General features: G+C 42.6%; 1 protein-coding gene across 1 annotated transcript in view; it reads right to left on the bottom strand.

The window, feature by feature from the left end:
* The window catches only part of MPLKIP (M-phase specific PLK1 interacting protein), a 56297-nt gene that overhangs the window by 15424 nt on the left and 22894 nt on the right, over positions 1 to 17979 (bottom strand). The window lies entirely within an intron of this gene.

The following is a 17979-nucleotide window of genomic DNA, read 5'->3' as shown; positions in this document are numbered from 1 at the left end:
TCAAATGGCCTATCAAAAATTATTTTACATTTTCTTATGATGGGGAGTAGGTTGACGCGCCATTCATTTTGGAATCCCACACCTTCAATAACGTTCAGTATATTAAAATCTGTAAGCCAGGCAGTCACCATACTCCATTTGTGTATCTAACATTCATAATTTGTGATCATGGGAATGGAATATTAGTACTGCAGTGCTGATGTCACTAACCCATTGTTCACAGGATACCTAAAACTTCAAAGCCAAGTGAAGTGTCACAACTGCCAGAATAAAGATAAATTTAAAAAAATGAATTTAAATCAGGTTATTTTACATAGTGAAACAGATCAAGAGTCAGTGGGGTCAGGTTAGTAAAAAGGGGAATTTTTTAGTTAGCTGGCCAAATGAGAAGATTGCAGTGTGATTTTTAACAAACCAAGTTCAAATGACATGAAGAGGTCTTGAATTATGGAGGGTTGGACTCTATTGTAGAACAAAGGGATAAATTATTTTACACTTCAAAGCAAGAACATGGGAAAGGAGCACATCTCTTCAGGGAATTAGGTGACTGGAGAACCTGCTGCCTGAGCAGTTAGTTGCTCTCCTGGAAAGTGGGATATGTAGACCAGTGAGGTATTTTAAGTAAAATACTAGGGATGTCCAAGTAGAGGTGCAGATGAGCTTTTTTTCTAGCCCACTAAAAAGGAGGATCCAGGCATAGGCCAAAAGTGATAAAAGCTCCAAATCAGTAGTCCAGGCTGTTTTTAATTTCTGAATTATTTTCATACCATGGTTGGAGAGAAATGCAGAAATCTGGCATGACTTCTAACAATAGTCCTTTCTACACTAGGATGACTTATGAAAAATATCCACTGTTCACATTTTTAGTGCCATTGCTGTTACCAGCACTAGGACAGCTGCTGCTGCGGCTACAGTGTTAAGGGTTTAGCCTTGCAGCTGTCCACCACTATTCTATCAAAGTTGCTAACACAACTGAAGCTGAACCAATGCAAGGAAATTGAAAAATGGATCAAATGTAGACAGTGTCAACAGGTCCTTGTTAAAGAAAAATCTCTGGGTAAAAAACTTCAACAGCATGACCATCTCTACAGGGTAGCAAGGTAGTCTGTAGACTTTCCTATGTTTCATTTTCCTTCTAAATAAATACTAAGTATAGTTCACTGTATTTAGAAGAAGTACATTCTTTCTCTGGTGAAGTGGGGCACACGATGTACGTGCGAGCTAGGCCAGCACACAGGCAGGAAATGTGCGAATACCTGATTTCAGGAAATAGTTGCTACCAACTTTTGTGGAAACCTGGGTCTTCTGTCAAAGATTTAGGCTGTTTCTTCAACTGCTGAATGGAAATTGTACCAAGGCATAGGGGAGAGAAGCAAGCGACAATAAGACTCCAGATTTCAGTACAGAGAACTCAGTGAGTTACAAAGGTTAGTAGTATAACAGGAATGAAATCAGTTGACAAGAAACAAAGGCAAAGTAACTTTACCTATTAACTGAAGCATCGGAGTTTTCAAAGAACCATCATGAACAAGCGAAGTGGGGTTACAGATGTTATTTGTATATGAACCACATCAGCAACCACACTGATGTGCTTTCATGTATGAGGAATAGTGCCTGCAGCTGTCCATACACTCATCATTTGAAGCATCTCTAGCAAACCATGAGCTTCTAAGGGTATGGTTACATTACAATGTAAACCTGGACTCAAGCTTGAGCTTAAACCTCCCCTTCTATCTACCTACAATCTCTCAGCCTTGACCTAGGACCCTGTAGAGCTGGAGGGGCCAAGCCATGCCAGGATCCAGGGCTCAAGGCCTATTGAGTTGCAATATCAACAGTCCTGCTTGACTCGTGTCCTGGGAGCTTGTCAGAAGTATCCCAGAATCCCATGGGCCAGCTTCCTTAGGCCTCTATATCCCAAGAATCCTCAATTGACTCCAATGAAAATGTAATCGACCCCTCTTGGTTGGTGAACTGCAGCAGCTGAGTGAGCCAGCATTAACCCTTCCATTGGCTACTGACCAGACAGCTGCGAACACACCATGAGAAAGCTTTCAGCATTTGCAACGAGACTGACAAGCCTTTTTTGCAAAGTCCGTTGCTTCACCATCATGGAAGCGCAGCCAGATTTTGATGGCTCTCTGGTGGAAAGCCAGTAGAACCATAGTAAGCACGCTAGAATGATCAAGCATTACCAGCAAATAGCGAAGAAGCTGGCAGCATTGCAAATACGTCAGACTTGTAACCAGCGTAGGGAGTGGCTTAAACAGCTCAAGAGTGAGTACAGGAAAACCAGGGATCAGAACCGCACTGTTGGCAACTCACCACAATTGTGCCCGCTTTATGAGGCGTTTCACCAGGTGCTGGGCACTGCTGAGAACAGAGAACAATGGTGCAGGATGAGCTGGTCAGCTGGGATGGTGCCCTGCTGGCCTCAGAATCCAGAGTGAAGCCAGCAAAGTGACGCTGTTGCTGAAAAGGGTCCTGTGGGAGGTTCTGCCACAGGAACAGCAGCATGTCCTAGGGCCATACTCGGAGGAGCTGTTGGATGCCTTGCCACCAAGGAACAGCCCGCCTTGGAGCCTGCAGCGGACACAGGTCAGAAGCTACACCAGAGCTTGGTAAGTTTCTGACTCCATTTAATACAGTAATGGGATGGATTTCCATTCTATGAACCAATGCAAAAGTTCTTAGAAGTCTTGGCTAGAAGCATGTATCCACTAACAGCAGATTGTATCCCAGGGGCATGATCCCCCACCCTCCTCTAACATGGAGTTCCAAATGGCAACAGGGAAATACAAACAGCAAAAATACCTTGAAAGCGAAAAGGCAGATTTTTGCTAGGCCACTCCTGCATCTTAAAAATACTACCCTTCCACTGTCATTCCCGTAAGTTCGCCACTCTGTAACCACTTAGCAGTGTAATGAGCCACCTGGAAACAGTGAACCGTGCAGCAGCAGGTAGAAATAGGTTCCATTCATAAATCTAGTCCATTTCAGATAAAGGTAGTCCAGGCAGTCTACAGACAGGTTACAACAGAATTTGTCTCAAATACGGCTGGGGTTTGAAAATGCGTCCAGAAATGTGCAGGGTGAGGGGGAAAGGCCCGGGAGTGGAGTTACATGTGTTTGCATGCAATCATAACTGGTTCAGCCAGGTGGAACCTAACACAAAATCCTGTTGATTCCCGCATGAAGTCTGACCCAATCCCAGATGCTGATAGATGCAAACTCCTCCTGCAGCATGAACTCCAGATAAGTAGTCACATTTTGGGGAAGGGCGTACGTTCCAGGGCCACTTTGGTAGGTATCCAGGCCTTTCCACCCAGATGTACTGTTCAGTCACTATGCATTTGAATACGCTGGCTGCATACACTGCAATTTTCTCACCAGCAGGTTGAAATAACATCATCTTTTGCCAGTCGGGTACCACAAGCCTGAAATGATTGGAAAAGCCTTTGTAACATGACCACTGACTGCCCACCTCCCATCCCCAGCACAAGTAGTTTTGCAATTTTTAGAAAACAAAAACCACAGTTTTGAATTTACAACTTACCATTGCCTCTGCACCTCTGTTGCTGAGATTAACCACGCTGTGTCCAAGAAGCTTCTGTGGTCTGAAGCATCCCTCTCACAACATACTGAGGTTCAGTTTGGGAAAGTAACGTTTGATGTCCTTGAAGTTCCACCAGGATTTTTTTCTGTGCTCCTGCACTGGGCTATTTGAACCAACAACTCTGTGTCTTGTCCTATTCCAGGCCCCTCGACCTCTAGTGGCTGCTGTACCGCCACAGGTCAGTACAAGCCTGGCTCAGTGTAGCTTTACAGATTGTTCCAAGAGGAAGTGTTTCCGTGATCAGCCTATAGTTGAGGTCTGGCCGGGGCGACCAATCAGGTCCAGTACCAAAGATAGAGGGACGTATGGCTCAAGGAAAGGCGGAGGCTGGCTGTGGGGCTTGAGGACCGGCACTTGCTTTGCAGTTTCTGGAACAGGAATGGCAGCTAAGGGAGGAGGCCAAACCTCAGCAGAGAGAGCTGTTTGAGCAGCTGATCTCAATAATGGCTGCAAGAGTACTGGCTTTTGCTGCATCATTTTTTGTCCCCTGTAACTGATGTTAGTGTAGTAATGACAGCTGGCCTGCCTGGCAATGGGAGAACATTGTACTTTAAAAAGACGTTTATAAATAAAGCTTTTTTTGTCCCCAAGAAAGTTTATTGCTATCACTGTGTGACATCATTCAATGTGTATTTAAAAGGATAATGGTAACCACAAGATCAGGGACATCTAGGAATTAATAAGCAAACACCATTCCTCCATACAGTTAGGTACATTGACTCGCACACACTTCAATCACAATATGGATTCATATAAGGAAGTCAATTCATGATGATCAATCACCCCCTGCCCCCATTTTGTAAGTGGTCATGTCATTCATAAGTACATAAAGGCATGGCACTCAAGCCCCTATCCCTCCCCAAGCACTGAACCTCCACCCCAAATCAATGAGCCCCACCTTCCATTGGGCCAAGCAAGTCCATAATGAGGGAGCACAGAACATCCCTGACTTCCATTGCCTGGGTGCATCCAGTTCCAGCAATGGTAGGGCCCTTTCTGGCTGAGTCTACTGGTTCAGTGGCCCCTCACTGTCAGGTCCACAGAAGAAAAGTCTCACAAAGCTTGTGAAGAGCGCAGTAATGTGCACAGCATTGCTGACCCTGGCATGCAAACAGGTCTGTAGACATTGCCAACAGGACTTCAATGTGCCAAAAACGTTTCAACAACCATTCTACACCTGCTGAGAGTGTATTAAACCTTTTGCCAGGGCTTCTTAAGGTTCATATATCAAGGCAAACGGGGGCAGGCGGTGGCCCCTAGAATAATGGTGGGGATGGTAATGTCATTTGGTGGGAATAGTGTCCCAGCCTATCCATGAATGTAGATTCCTAATCAGCAAAAAGCCCTTCCAACACGAAATTTCCAATGCAGCCCATACAGATGTTCATAAATCAGCCTCTGTGGTCCATTAGGGCCCACATAACAATGGATAGTACCCTTTGTGGTTTACTCATGTGCTCCTTGAGGAGGGTAAACTATGGGCACGAGTCCCATCAATGGCCCGAATGCAGTTTGGAAACTCCATTCTCTCAAAGCCAGCCAGCCATTACTTCAGGAATATCTATTATGCCCACCACTTTGGGTAAACCACATGCCTGATTGCCTCAGAAACCTCTGCCAACACTCTACCCACAGTCTATTTCCCAATACCAAACTGGTTGGCAAAGCCCTGTAGCAGTCTGGGATAGTCAGCTTCCAGAGGCCTATAGCAATCCACTTCTGGAATAGCATGGGTGCCTTCATGTACCTCTTTGCACTGGAGGGCCTGGACAAGCTGCTCACAAAGCTCCAGAAATGTAGCTTTCTTCATGCCAAAGTTCTGTGCCCATTGTTTGTCATCCACACGATGCTATGGGCCTACCTGTGCTTGTTGTCCTGCTCCAAAAAGCGTTGGCCTACATAGGGAGCATCAGCAGCTAGAGTGAGTGTAAGGAGCAGCATCAGCCAGTTTGAGTCTGCCATGCCTGGGTACTTGTGGTGCTGTTGCCTCCTTTTCCTCCTGCTCCATCATAAACGCAGTCAGGTGCCTTTTGGTGGGTCAGAAAACACAGCTGAAATGTCCACCAGCATCTCATGAAGCTTTGCCTGTTCCCCCACACAGGAGTGAAAGCGCAAGCAACAAAAGTTCTTCAAATGGTGCCTCCTCCATGTTGCTGTCTCTGGTAGTTGGAGTGAACATACCAAAATGACTGCTCGGTAGGCTGTGTTGGCAGGCTGTTCAAACTTCCTCTGGTGTGCAGGGTGGATAGTCAAGTTTTCCCGCAATTCACTACAGTCAAAAGGCTGGAGCGGCTACAACATGAGAGGGTGTTAGGGAGTCTGGGACATAGCTGGTTTGACTCGGGTCTGCGTGCTGCTGTGTGGACATTGTAGCCCCAGGATCAAACCCAGGTTAGAAAATTCTTAATGTACGGTTGACAATCAGTGTAGATGCTCATGCCCTGAATTCTGTAACCCAGGGTCAGCTGACTCAAGTCCCACTAACACTGAGCTAATATTGCAGTGTAGACATACCCTAGAATTCTATATTTACCTTGGCCAGAACACATTTAAAATTTAGACTTTTTCCTCCATGCAGACTTTCTGGCAGCTATAAGAAGTATGGGGGAAGATAACTTCCCCCTCCAACTGCACCTACTGGAAGAAGAGCAGCACCGCCTACACTTCAAAGCTGAAATGTCGGTGCTGCTGTTTCATACAGTCTGAGGGGCTGTGATGTTGAAATTCATTAATTCACTTCTCATGACTGCTCAGTTCAGGCTTTTTGTAGCCGCCAGTTTAGGGAACCCTGAGGCTATAAGATGCATCTCAGTATGTGAAGTAGTGGGAAATAGTCAAGGCACACATGACAAAGCTAGCTAAACTCTGCATGAACAATTCCTGTAGGTGTCAGGGATTGCACGGAGGGCTTAGTGCTGTTTCATTGCAGGATGACCCTATGCAGTGCTCAGCCTAATGGGTCATTAGATGAATGAGCGAATCTTTCGTGAAGAAAATATTTTTAAATATATCAAAACATAGAGAGTAGAAGAAGCTTTAATGTGCAGTAACAAAGTAACTTTTTAACTCTAATCTTAGAGTTGGTGTCCTCTGCCTCAAATTTACTGCATTCATACAGTAAAAAAATGGCTTTTCTAATGGCCAGTTTTGCAAACTCAACCTGGGACCTGAGAAACAAGTTTCTGTTCATGTATAATTATACATCGTGGATTCTGAAGGAAAAATTCTGTCCTCAGTATAATTGGGGGTAGAATTTGGCCTAGAATTGGAACTTAACTAACCGTTCTGCTGATGTCTGAGCCTCTGATGCCATCTCTCTCTCACACACTCAGAATAAAAATGTATTAACACTAGATTTTTATTCTTCGTGTGTGTGAGAGAGATATAGGAGCAGCTATGACTATGAATACAAAGTGTGCAGGTCTTGTATAGGAAGAAGCCATTTTTACATAAGTAGAACCTCAATTATATGAGCTTCAATCTTGCAAGCAATTTTACAAATAATTTTTCCCCAATGGAAAAAAAAAATCAGTGACATGGATGAAGAACAAGTTGACATCCCTCCACATTCCAATGCCTTTCATGCATTTGGAACTGCTTTACACTGGTTTGAAGGACGAGAACAAAGCGATTCAGTGCACCATTCTGATCTTTTGCACTCTACCTTCTGTAATCTTGATGTTACATTTTATGAACTCCTTGGTCCCTAAACGGTTTGTAAAATAGGGGTTTTAAGATGTTTTGTGTTATTTCTCCAATGTTCTTTCGCCATGATAAGATCCACTGCTTTAGCCATTACTTCTGCATACTCTGCTACTTCCACGGTTCTGATGCATGTTCTAAAATATTTTTCCCACAGCAAATACCAACCCCCTTCCCCCCACACTCCCAGCTGCTGGAATGTCAACAGCTCTATGTGTATGTTCCACTTTGTCTCTGCCCTGAGGTTCCTCTGACCTCTCCTTCCAGACAGGATTTTGCTGTGTCTTTCACTCACTTGTGGTAGCTCAGTAGCCATTCTGGTAGAAAGAGGGGCATTGCTAAGGATAAGAGGGAGCCAGGGATTCCCTTGGCTTGGTCTATTTCCCCAGTGCTTGGTTCAAGGCAGAGGGCTAGTATTCATAGCTCCTCCTCAACTTTGCAGCATTGCTGGAAAACTTTGGGTGCAGTTTCAAGGGCACAAGCTGTGTTTTTCAGGATTTCTTCAGTTTTGTGCCTCAGGGTTATGCAGCATCTCTCTCATGGATGCCCAGTCATCAGCTCAAGCAACATATGGCTAAAACAGAGCTCCTAATCTTCCCCCACACTACTTCCTTTCTTGATCACTGTGGATAACTCTGCCATCCTGCCTGTCACTCTGGTCTGTAACCTGGATGTCATCTTCAACTCAAACCTCTCTTCAGGTCCTCACATTTAGGCAATATCTAAATACTGCTGATTCTTTCTGCATGACATCTCCAAGGGTGTCTACACTAGTACTGGACGGGGTAAAAATTCCAGCTCGAGGAGACAGACCTGCACTAGCGGATTGAGCTTGCAGGCTAAAAATAGAGCATAGCTGCAGCGACCCAAGCAGCAGCAGGGACTAGCCACCCAAGTACGTACCTATGGTTTCAGATGGAATTGTACTCAGGTGTCTATCCCCTCCTGTTGCTCGTGCCACTGTAGTTACACTCTTATTTTTAGCATGCTAGCTCCATCAGAGCTAGTGTGGGTATGTCTCCTTGCACTGGAATGTACATCTGCCAACTCTAGTGTAGGTATACACTAAGACACAGCCTTTTTTATCCATCTGTCCGGCTAAAACTCTCAACATCTTGTGACTTGATGACTGCAACATCCTTCTCTCTGGCCTTGACATATGCATGCCTGTCCTACCTGGTCCTAACTATTCAGAATCCTGCTGCAAAGACAATTGCCCCAGTCCATTGTTTTGGCCATGTCATCCCTCTACTATTTCTCCCTTCTATATTTCATCTCATATAAGCTGCTTGTCTTCACTTTCAACACCCTTCACAGCCAATCCCCCACTACTGATGGTCTCTCATTCTCTGTTGACACTCACCTCTGATTGGCCCACGTTGCCAGCTTCCATCGCCCATGTGTTAAATTTTCAAACGAGCACCTTCATGCCTTCTCCCATGCTGCTCCATACACTTGGGAGCTCCCTGTAAACATCCACAAAACCCCATTACCCTCTTCAAAACACTCAACTGTGATTTAGGCTGTTGGCTTGCAGAGACCACCCCCAGCCAAGCTGACCAACAGTGTGATTGTTTGTTTGTACTCTCCTCTCTGTGACTAATCTAGTCTTATACTTGTGTTGTAAGCTCTGGGACAGGGACTGTCTTTTTGTTATGTTTGTAATGCGCCTAGCACAATGGAGACCTTGTTCATAACTAGGGCTCCTAGGTACAATGATAAACTTAGGGTGACCAGATGTCCTGATTTTATAGGGACAGTCCTGATATTTGGGTTTTTTTTTATAGGGGCTCCTATTACCCCCCCACCCCGTCCTGATTTTTCACACTTGCTATCTGGTCACCCTAAACAAACTACTAACACAAATGTCTTCCAGGGAGCTCCCCCTGAAGAGTGAGTTGGAAGTAGCCTGGAGATTTCCCTTATTTTAGCTTTTTCCTCCCCGTGCTGAAATAACAGCACTGTGACTTGGAAGGTCCTCTCTGATATCAGCCCTACAGCAGCCTAGGCCTTGAAAAAGGACTTAAGCCAGGATCAAGGGCAACTCAGGTGCATTGAGCTGCTTGGGGTTTCTCTCAGTGGTTTCTCCCCAATGCCTTATCCCTCCATTGGTGCTGTAGCTACTCACAGAAGGACTTCAGAGCCAAGTTAGATTTACTCTCCTGCTCAAATGTGACCAGCAGCCTAGCAACCATCTGCTTGCTTCACCAGACACACACATATTGTCTAGAAGGCAGAAAAGCCAAAAAGTTAACAGATCTGGATGATCTATCTGCATAGTGGATCCTTCTTTGCAGGAGACTGGAGAGGTTAACAGCCAGGGCAAGAAACATTTTTCACAGAATAAATTACCCAGCCATTTATCAAGAGCCCTAGTATTCGTATCCACACTCCTTCAGGATTCTATACACCTCACTATTGTCTGGGCATTCATGCAGGTACCTTTCCTTTAAATTTGGTCTCCCTTGCCAAATTGGGCACCTCCCCCTACCACCACCAAAAAGGAGGAAAAAAAACCTTGAAGTCTTATGCCCTTCTTTTTTCACCAGGTTAAATGATGTGACTGTTGGTTGGTACTGTAGCAATACTGGGCCTAGCCTTCTCATCCATTGTCTCAAATTCTTCCATATACCACCAGACTGGAGAGAAAGGGTCCGTGTATCATACTTTCTGGAGCTCCTGTCCAAACCCCCTTCCTTGGTCCCTTAGTGATGAAACTGTCATGGAGCAAGAAGGAAAGAAGAAGCTAAAAAACTGGATCTGACATGTAGAACTTAACTTTTGTGTGAAGGAGCATGCTAAACTGTTCAGACTAATCATAGGGAAAGCATCAAGCATCATCCAACTTCCCCCATCCTTCTAAAGAGAGGAAGGCTCAAAATTCTTCAACCAAAAAATCAGTGAACATCTACCAGCATGTTTGCCATAAAGAGAATTTCCATCAGAGCCAAAACAACCAGTTTTGCCCTTCCTCTCCAACTGGTCCAGGAATGATCTTTCTGTTCACATCCAACAAGATTATCAGACCACCTTTCCGTTCTTCTCCACCAGACTAAAACCTAACCTGCCCTACAATTTCCTCTTCCAATGAAAATAAACGAAAGTTTCACCTCCACGCTCAATATAAATATATAAGAAATGTTTTTAAAAGTCTCCCCTTCACCTAACTCAGTATTTGGCACCTTCGGAGGAACTTATCTGCATGGTCCCACATTTCTATTAGCAGTACTACTTTCATTCCACAATCCAAACTGAATTCTCAGGGTACAGGAAATGTCCCAGGGTTTTCTCTACAATCCTCAATAATTAAGTCCCTTCACAATTAGAAAGGAAAAGGAAAAGCCTCTAGCAGATGCATCCTCATCTTTTCTACAGAAAACATTTTTCAGAAGAGGAGCAGAATCTATGGTACAATGGAAATAGTCAAGAAGCAATAAAAAAACAACAAAACCCCCCCACCCCTTCTAGGGCCTTTAAGTAATCATCAGTGCCCTTTTGAAATTGTTCAATGAGAGTATCATAATACCAGTCTGTATGGAAAGAATAGGACAAGTATGACCTATCACTTTGAATTTTTAGTCCATCATAATCCTCTCCTAACAGCCTATGTTCTAGTTTGGTGAAACCTGCCAGCCAACTTGTTTAGCAGGAGGGGATTGAGTGCTCAGTGAGAAGTCTTTTTAATTTACTGGTGTCCATTTGGAGCCTGAAACCTATTCCCCTACCATTGACATTCACAAGTATGTAAGTCAGGACGATTCTCTACTATGGGGAGACCCAATGGTTTGTTAATATCATCTTCATGGTCAAGAGGCAGGAAAAGATAACATCAGAACAAGGCTTTAGTCAACCTGATTTCTCCATCCTGAGGCTCTGGTCCAGCAGATTACCACCTATGTTGAAGATACATATTTACTCCTGGGAGAATTCTGTGTCACTGTGCATGTGCAGAATTCATGGCCCCTGCAAATTTCTTTGCTTACCTGCAGAAAAAGGACTTCTGACAGGGAAACAATGGGAAGCTGCAAGAGCAGTCATGCACCCACTCCCTGGCAGTGCAAACAGATCAGTCTGCGCATCCAGAGCAGCCGGTAGAGACGTAAATCACCACCAGGGGGGATAGTCATGTGTGTGAGAGACAGAAAGAGACACTCTGTCCCTCTCACTCGCTATTGCAGCACGCTCGGCATGGAGGAGCAGGGCTTTGGGGTATTTCTGAAGAGGTAGACATGGGGTAGGCTCTGCTCCCACAGCAGAGGAGACTGTAGCAGCCTGCCTGCCTAGTGAATTGTTCCTAGTGAATTCCCCCAGGAGTATAAAACAGGTGTAGATATTTTAAGACTCCTTTACATTGCCAGAGTGGTGTAAAGGAGCCTTTATTGTGAAGGCCAGTATGGCCTTATAAATGCTTATGGTGCTTTAGGGATCAGAACTGGTCTAAATTTTTGGACTGAAAAAAATTTCTATCAAGCTGTGCTCCATGAACTGTTTACTAGTGACCTTTTTGGAGATGGTCAGTAGCCAGTATAAATTGTGAGTTTGAGTCCTCACTTGCTCTTCAGTTGTCTATGATGTAACACTGAGCATATGTCTGCGTATATTTGTTGACTAATAATTAGAAGTAAAGGGTCAATACTAGCTACATTACTATTAGACAGAGGGGGTTGGTGATTTCCTCCACTGGTCCCCACTCCCATTCTCCATCCACTGTATTGTACGGTTTAAATAAATTGCCAATTGAAACTAGATGGATTATATTGCATTATTTTGACAAAAAATATGCAGAATTTTAAAATAGTGTGCAGAATTTTTTATTTTTTTAAGCACAGAATTTCTCCAGGAGCAATACTTGCAGAGTCTGAAACTGAGGTCCAGTCATCAAGCTCCTCAGTCATCCAGATCTCCATAGGCTGAGGCTTATAACCATGTATGGAGAGTGTTACTCAGACAGGGATACTCTTGGAGGCTGGCTGATCTTTGTAATCCCAAAAGCACTTATGCTACACCGACTATTGAGTAATATTTGGAGACTGTAGTTCTCATGGTCCTCCCTCATCGGTACCCATCATTCTTTTATCTAGGAAGAAGTTGTTCTGAGTCTGATGATTTCACTGAGTTCTGCTTCAAGCTTCCACTTTTGTTACAACTATGGACCATCATCATTTATTCCCTCCCTATTTTTGGAGGATGTTTGGACTCTGCTGGCAATCTCCTAGATATAATGTCCACACTAGTGGATCCTGTAAAGGGGAAAGGTCAAATTAGTTTTCTTACATGTCATTTTTTACTACTACAAGTAGGATCTGCTACTCTGGCCACGTCCACCCTATTAGCTCTGTTGTTGGCTGCTTAGAGGTCCTGAAATTACATTGTGGAAAGAAGAAATGTTAGTATGGATTTAAAAAACAAAACTAAAATCCCTACCCCACATCTTCAATTTAGTGTATGCTCACAAGTTCCAGACTTGTATCTCTTTGGAAGCCTCAACTGGAGTTACACGGGCAGAGTAGTAAATGTGCCAGCAAGGGGAACTGGTGATTTCTAAGGACAGGAGGAGGAACAGGAACTCTTAGTACTGGCTTCAGAGATTCAATAGAAGTGGCAGAATAGCCAGAATAATGGATCTCACTTTTAAAAATTAAAATTACAGGCAAAAAAACCAGGTCAATTTAAGCATTTATTATTCCATCCAAAAAGTTACACTGAGAACATTAGGGATGCAGTTAAGCACACCAAAACTAGGAAATGGCTAAGTCTGCACATGCCCTGTTGTGCTGATGCATTACAATAGTCTTTGCATGATCACACACTATGCTCAAAAAATAAAAATTTTCAAAACAGATTTACGTGCAAGTGTAGCATCTTGTAATGTTTTCTTCACTAATTTCTTAGTTATAATGGTACAATACATCTATTGACTTAGAGTAAAATCTTCAAAGATGCTCAGCATTTGGCAATGGTCACTGAATTCAAAACCCACACCATTAAAGTCAATGTGACTTTGACAATCCTTTGACTTCAGCAGGCTTTGGATCAGGCCCTAACTGATCAGTTCTCTTCTCTCAACAGTCTATTGCAATGGTTTCCCTCCATCACCATATGGTTAGGAGGATTTTGTTCTTTTTCAGATGTCTCTCAATGTATGTGGCTGGAGTTTTTTTTATCCAACAGAAAAACACGTACTCCATTGCATTAACATTTGTTTTTCTTGTTTAACAGTCTTATGTAAGTATCACTTCTCTGTAGTTTTCATGTGAGCTATCCTCAAACTTTCCTAAGAAAGTTAATTACTTTATCTAAGTACCAGATGCACGTTCTTTAATATAATGTCTTTTCAATGAGTGAGAATTTCTTTGTAGAATTTTGTCCTTATACATTACTGTTTCAAATTTTACCAATATATTTCTAAGTAAATCAAAAACTGAATTTTTCCGTAAGTATCTGTTTTCCCTCATAGGTGCGAAATACCTAATATTGTTAAGTCCTTTTTATAATACCAAGAAGTATTTTTTTGAAATGTTGCTGAGTGTTGCAGTCAATGAAAGTTAATATAATTTTAAACCATTATAAATGGCAGGACACCTTTTCTCCTACTTTTCTGTTTCACCAACAGTATATTGTGCAGCCTCTTTGGAATACGTGATAGTACAAGGTGGTACACTTGCATATGCAAGACTGTAGGAAAAGTTGTATATTTGAGACAGAACGTAATCATGTAATTTGCTGAACGATAATGCAGGGGACAAAGTTAAGGATGCATATGCATTAGTACTCTATTTTTTGGCATGTTATTTCCGCAGGCTTCAAAAGCCTAGAGACTGAAGCTCCCTTTTCAGGCTTTTTTTTTTTTTAAAGAAAGATCTTTTGATTACCAAAAACCTGCAACTAGTGTGTGGAAACTTCATAATCCAGTTCCCTTCTCTTATTCACTGTACACAACATAAATGCTGGCTGAATAAGACAGCTAGTGTATATTTATCTTGTGTGGGAGCGGAGCAGAGCCCCAAACAGCTTGGCAGAGCATTACTGGCAGTTCTGCTGAAAGGTGCAGGAGTGAGTCCCTTTCCTCAGCACCTTACAGAGCAGCTGGAGCTTATCCAAGTCCAAATTTGCCTCACAGTGTTAGCTGAGGTCCTTGGCTAAGCCTCAGTATACCATACAATCTCAACAGGAGCTCTTGCCAGAACCCTGGCACAGGTGACTAGACAGTTCACTGTGAAGCTAACAGTGCTGGGTATGCACACCTTGATCAGCCTTTCTTAGGGTCACACAATGATCTTAATGAACATATCTTCTGTATATGCTCAGAACCAGACTTTCAAATGTACAGATGTTGGTGGATCAAAGGAACTTCCTCAGGAATAAGGCTGTGCACCTCTGAGATGATGATTTAATGTCAAAGCCTCAGCATTCAGACCTCAGGTATTTTTCCTGCAAGAAGGTTCAAAAGACGCAAAACTTTTAATTTTATTTTATTTTATAGTGAGAAACATTTTTCTCATTTTTTTCAGATCCAGCAATGGCTGAATCAATTTTACTCAAACCAAATCAAAACCCCTTCAAGCAGACCAAATATCAGCACAAAAGCAATGACTGCTCATATCTTTCTGACACAAGAATGATCAATGCCCTATTTTAGCAAGTTAAATATTATGCTTAGGGCTGTGAACACTTGGATGAGGAGAACATGATTGTACCACTTATTCCAGAGGTAGTTTGGAACAGGAACAAATCACATGGCCTGAAAAGCAGGGTGGACCTTCATGAGCCAAATCTATTTGCTAAACATTCACTCCACTCTCTTGCCAGTACCAGCCTCATAGGTGGTTGGGCTGTTTTGTGCTGCATTAGATTCCTGCAACTACCTGTGATCCTGTGGTGGTATGTAAATGGGCAAGTTAATGCTGACTTCTTCATTTGTAACTTTTAAGGTGACTTTATTTTAATGCCATGTTGTAGGAGAACATGCTTTTTACAGCATAATTTCTCCACATCCTTCTCTCTTCTGTCTAGCTGTTACTCCTTGGTAATGCATACTGTGGAGTGGTGGCAGACTACTACACAAGGTAGCCACATTACCTTCTCATGCCTTCCTAACCCCTTTAGGGTGTGGACTGTACCCCTCTAATTTCAACTGCAGAGCTTAGAGGGAAAAGAGAGAGAAAAATATTTCAGCCTTAAACTGGTATGCAGATTAACAGACCCAACTTGCTTAAGCAAGAAGTGCTACTGCTAAGTTATCTGGTCTCAAACTACTGGCAGGAGGTCACAGACTTGGAGGTAAAACAGCAGAATTAAGTATCCTGGTAAAATGTTCACATAGTGGAGTAGAGTCCAAAGACAAGGTTTCCTGTAAATCTGGTTTTCTGTATAGAATTTCGAAGTCAAAAGCTCTGAGTTCCAGGTCTCCCTGATCTATACATGTCATTTCTTTTAGGCAGAGGCATTGGTTACTTTCCAGATTTTCTTGCACAGTGTATTTCTTTCTGAATCACAAGATGGTTGCAAATGTCTTAGTTGTTGTCTCGAGGGGACTGATAAGACATCAACCAAATCAGGAGATGCTCTATTTTTCTCAAGTACTGTGGTGATCAGGGTCACATAAGTATCTGAATGCCTCACAATCTTTAGTCGGTTCACCTTCACAATAATTCATAGAGAGAGCGAGAGAAAAGTACTTTCATTTTACAGCTGAGGAAATGAGGTGCAGGGAGACTGTGAGGTACTCAAGGTCAATGCAGTCTGTAGCAAAGCAGAGAACTGAACACAGGCTTCTTAAGTCAGAGTTTAGCACCTGAAGGATGGTCCAGTGGTTACTTTGCCTGTGTCATGAGACTGAATGCAGGGATGAGAAGTTGCATATGTTCCTTATATTTCTCCTGATGAAGCATCTGTACAGCACTGATTAATTTGTTCTTAATTTTTAACAGCTGAGGCAAAATGTTAGTCTTTTCCCTGGGGATTGTCTTTTCCCAGTGATTCTAAAAAGGCTTGTTCTCTACTCCTTCTCCTAAGCCAATAACCTTGACATTTTGAGTGGTAGTATTTCTGTGTCCAAATTATATTGTAAAATGACGTGCTCCAGGTCACAGAGTGAGTCAGCATTACTAAACTCGTTATTTTGTACTTTGATCATGTTATTCCTTTTGAAGTGTTGGGCATTCAACAATTTCTGTTCCCTATACCAGACAGGCATGAAGACATTTATCGTGTAGAAGAAGAAGAAAGGATGATCCAGTGGTTAGGGCATTAGCCTGGGATTTGGGAGACCTTCATTCAATTCCCTGCTCTGTCACGGACCGTGCGATGTTGGGTAAGTCACTTAGGCCTAAATCCCTTTTGAGGATGTGAGCTCTAGTCTCTCAGGGCCTCATTTCCCCATCTGTAAAATGGGGATAATAGTTCCCTATTTAACAGGAGTGTTGAGAGGATAAATACATTAAAAGATTGTTAGGCGCTTAGATACTATGGTAATGCGGGCACACAAGTATCTAAGATACACAGAATATGCTGAACTTCAGCTCCACTAAGGATTGAACCTTGTCTTTATAGATGACATTTTTCCTCATTTTGGTTTCCCCCCCATTTGGATTCATTGTATACTCAACTGATCCAACATGCAAAGAAACCATGTGAAAGGAAGTATCCAGCTCTAAGATCTAATCTACTAAACTACTATTTATGGTTAAGATGTTAGGACTTTTCAATTACGTCAAAAGCTGATGCAACAGGTGTATATATAGTACTTGCAGTTGACTCTGCACCCTCAATGATAAAAAAATGCAAGTCTTGAAATATTTAGTAATATTTTTTTCTACAGCTGAAAAGAGGTGCCACCATTATGGAAGACAAATCTTGTGCAGCTCTGATTCCAGCCTGCACAAAAGCGATTGCCAAAATGGACAGAACACAATCCTACAGGAAATTCTTGCTACACATGACAGAGAAGTGGCCACTAATTCTGATTAGGTTTCATACCTAAATCAAGTTCTATCTACATTACTACTGGAACATGATATGCAGCATGACCTAGCCTACTAATTACAAAACTAAATTAAAGCACAAATGATTCCATTAACTTAATTGTTAAACAAAAAGACACCACTGGTCTGGGAAACTGCTGCTTTTTATTACTTACTTTTATTATTGTAAATAACTTTAAATTTTGTCTTACCCCCCACAAAAGAAACAAAATATTTAAACAGAATTTATTTTTTATTTTGTAAAGTTAGTATTTAATTCTTTCACAGTGAAAGATGTCTGACTAGTTCAGCCTTCTTTCCATTCCAATCTAGGTTTTACTGGTATTCTATTACCATTTAGACAGTAGTTCTCAACCTTTTGGGGCTCAGGATCCATTTGTAAACCTTGATGGCCTGTCCCAACCCAGTAAATAGCTTAATGCAAAACAAAAAACAAACACACATCTGGCTTACTAAATATTTCTTACCCACAATATATTATATCTATATTAATGCATGTACTAAATAAGTACACCATGCATACCATAGCGGCAACTTCGGAGGCTCGTGTCCCATAGGACTGACTGCGCACTCTGCTCCCTACTCCAGGCACTGCGACCTCTGGAGTCAAAGCACAACTCACCCAAATTTCTGAGTAGCATTGTGGTTGCACCACCATTCACTCAGCATAGGGGCAGG

This window comes from Caretta caretta, chromosome 2 (genome assembly GCF_965140235.1).
Source record: "Caretta caretta isolate rCarCar2 chromosome 2, rCarCar1.hap1, whole genome shotgun sequence".
Lineage (NCBI taxonomy): Eukaryota > Metazoa > Chordata > Testudines > Cheloniidae > Caretta > Caretta caretta.
Note: the sequence above shows the minus strand (reverse complement) of the source record. Positions and strands in the feature narration are given on the sequence as shown.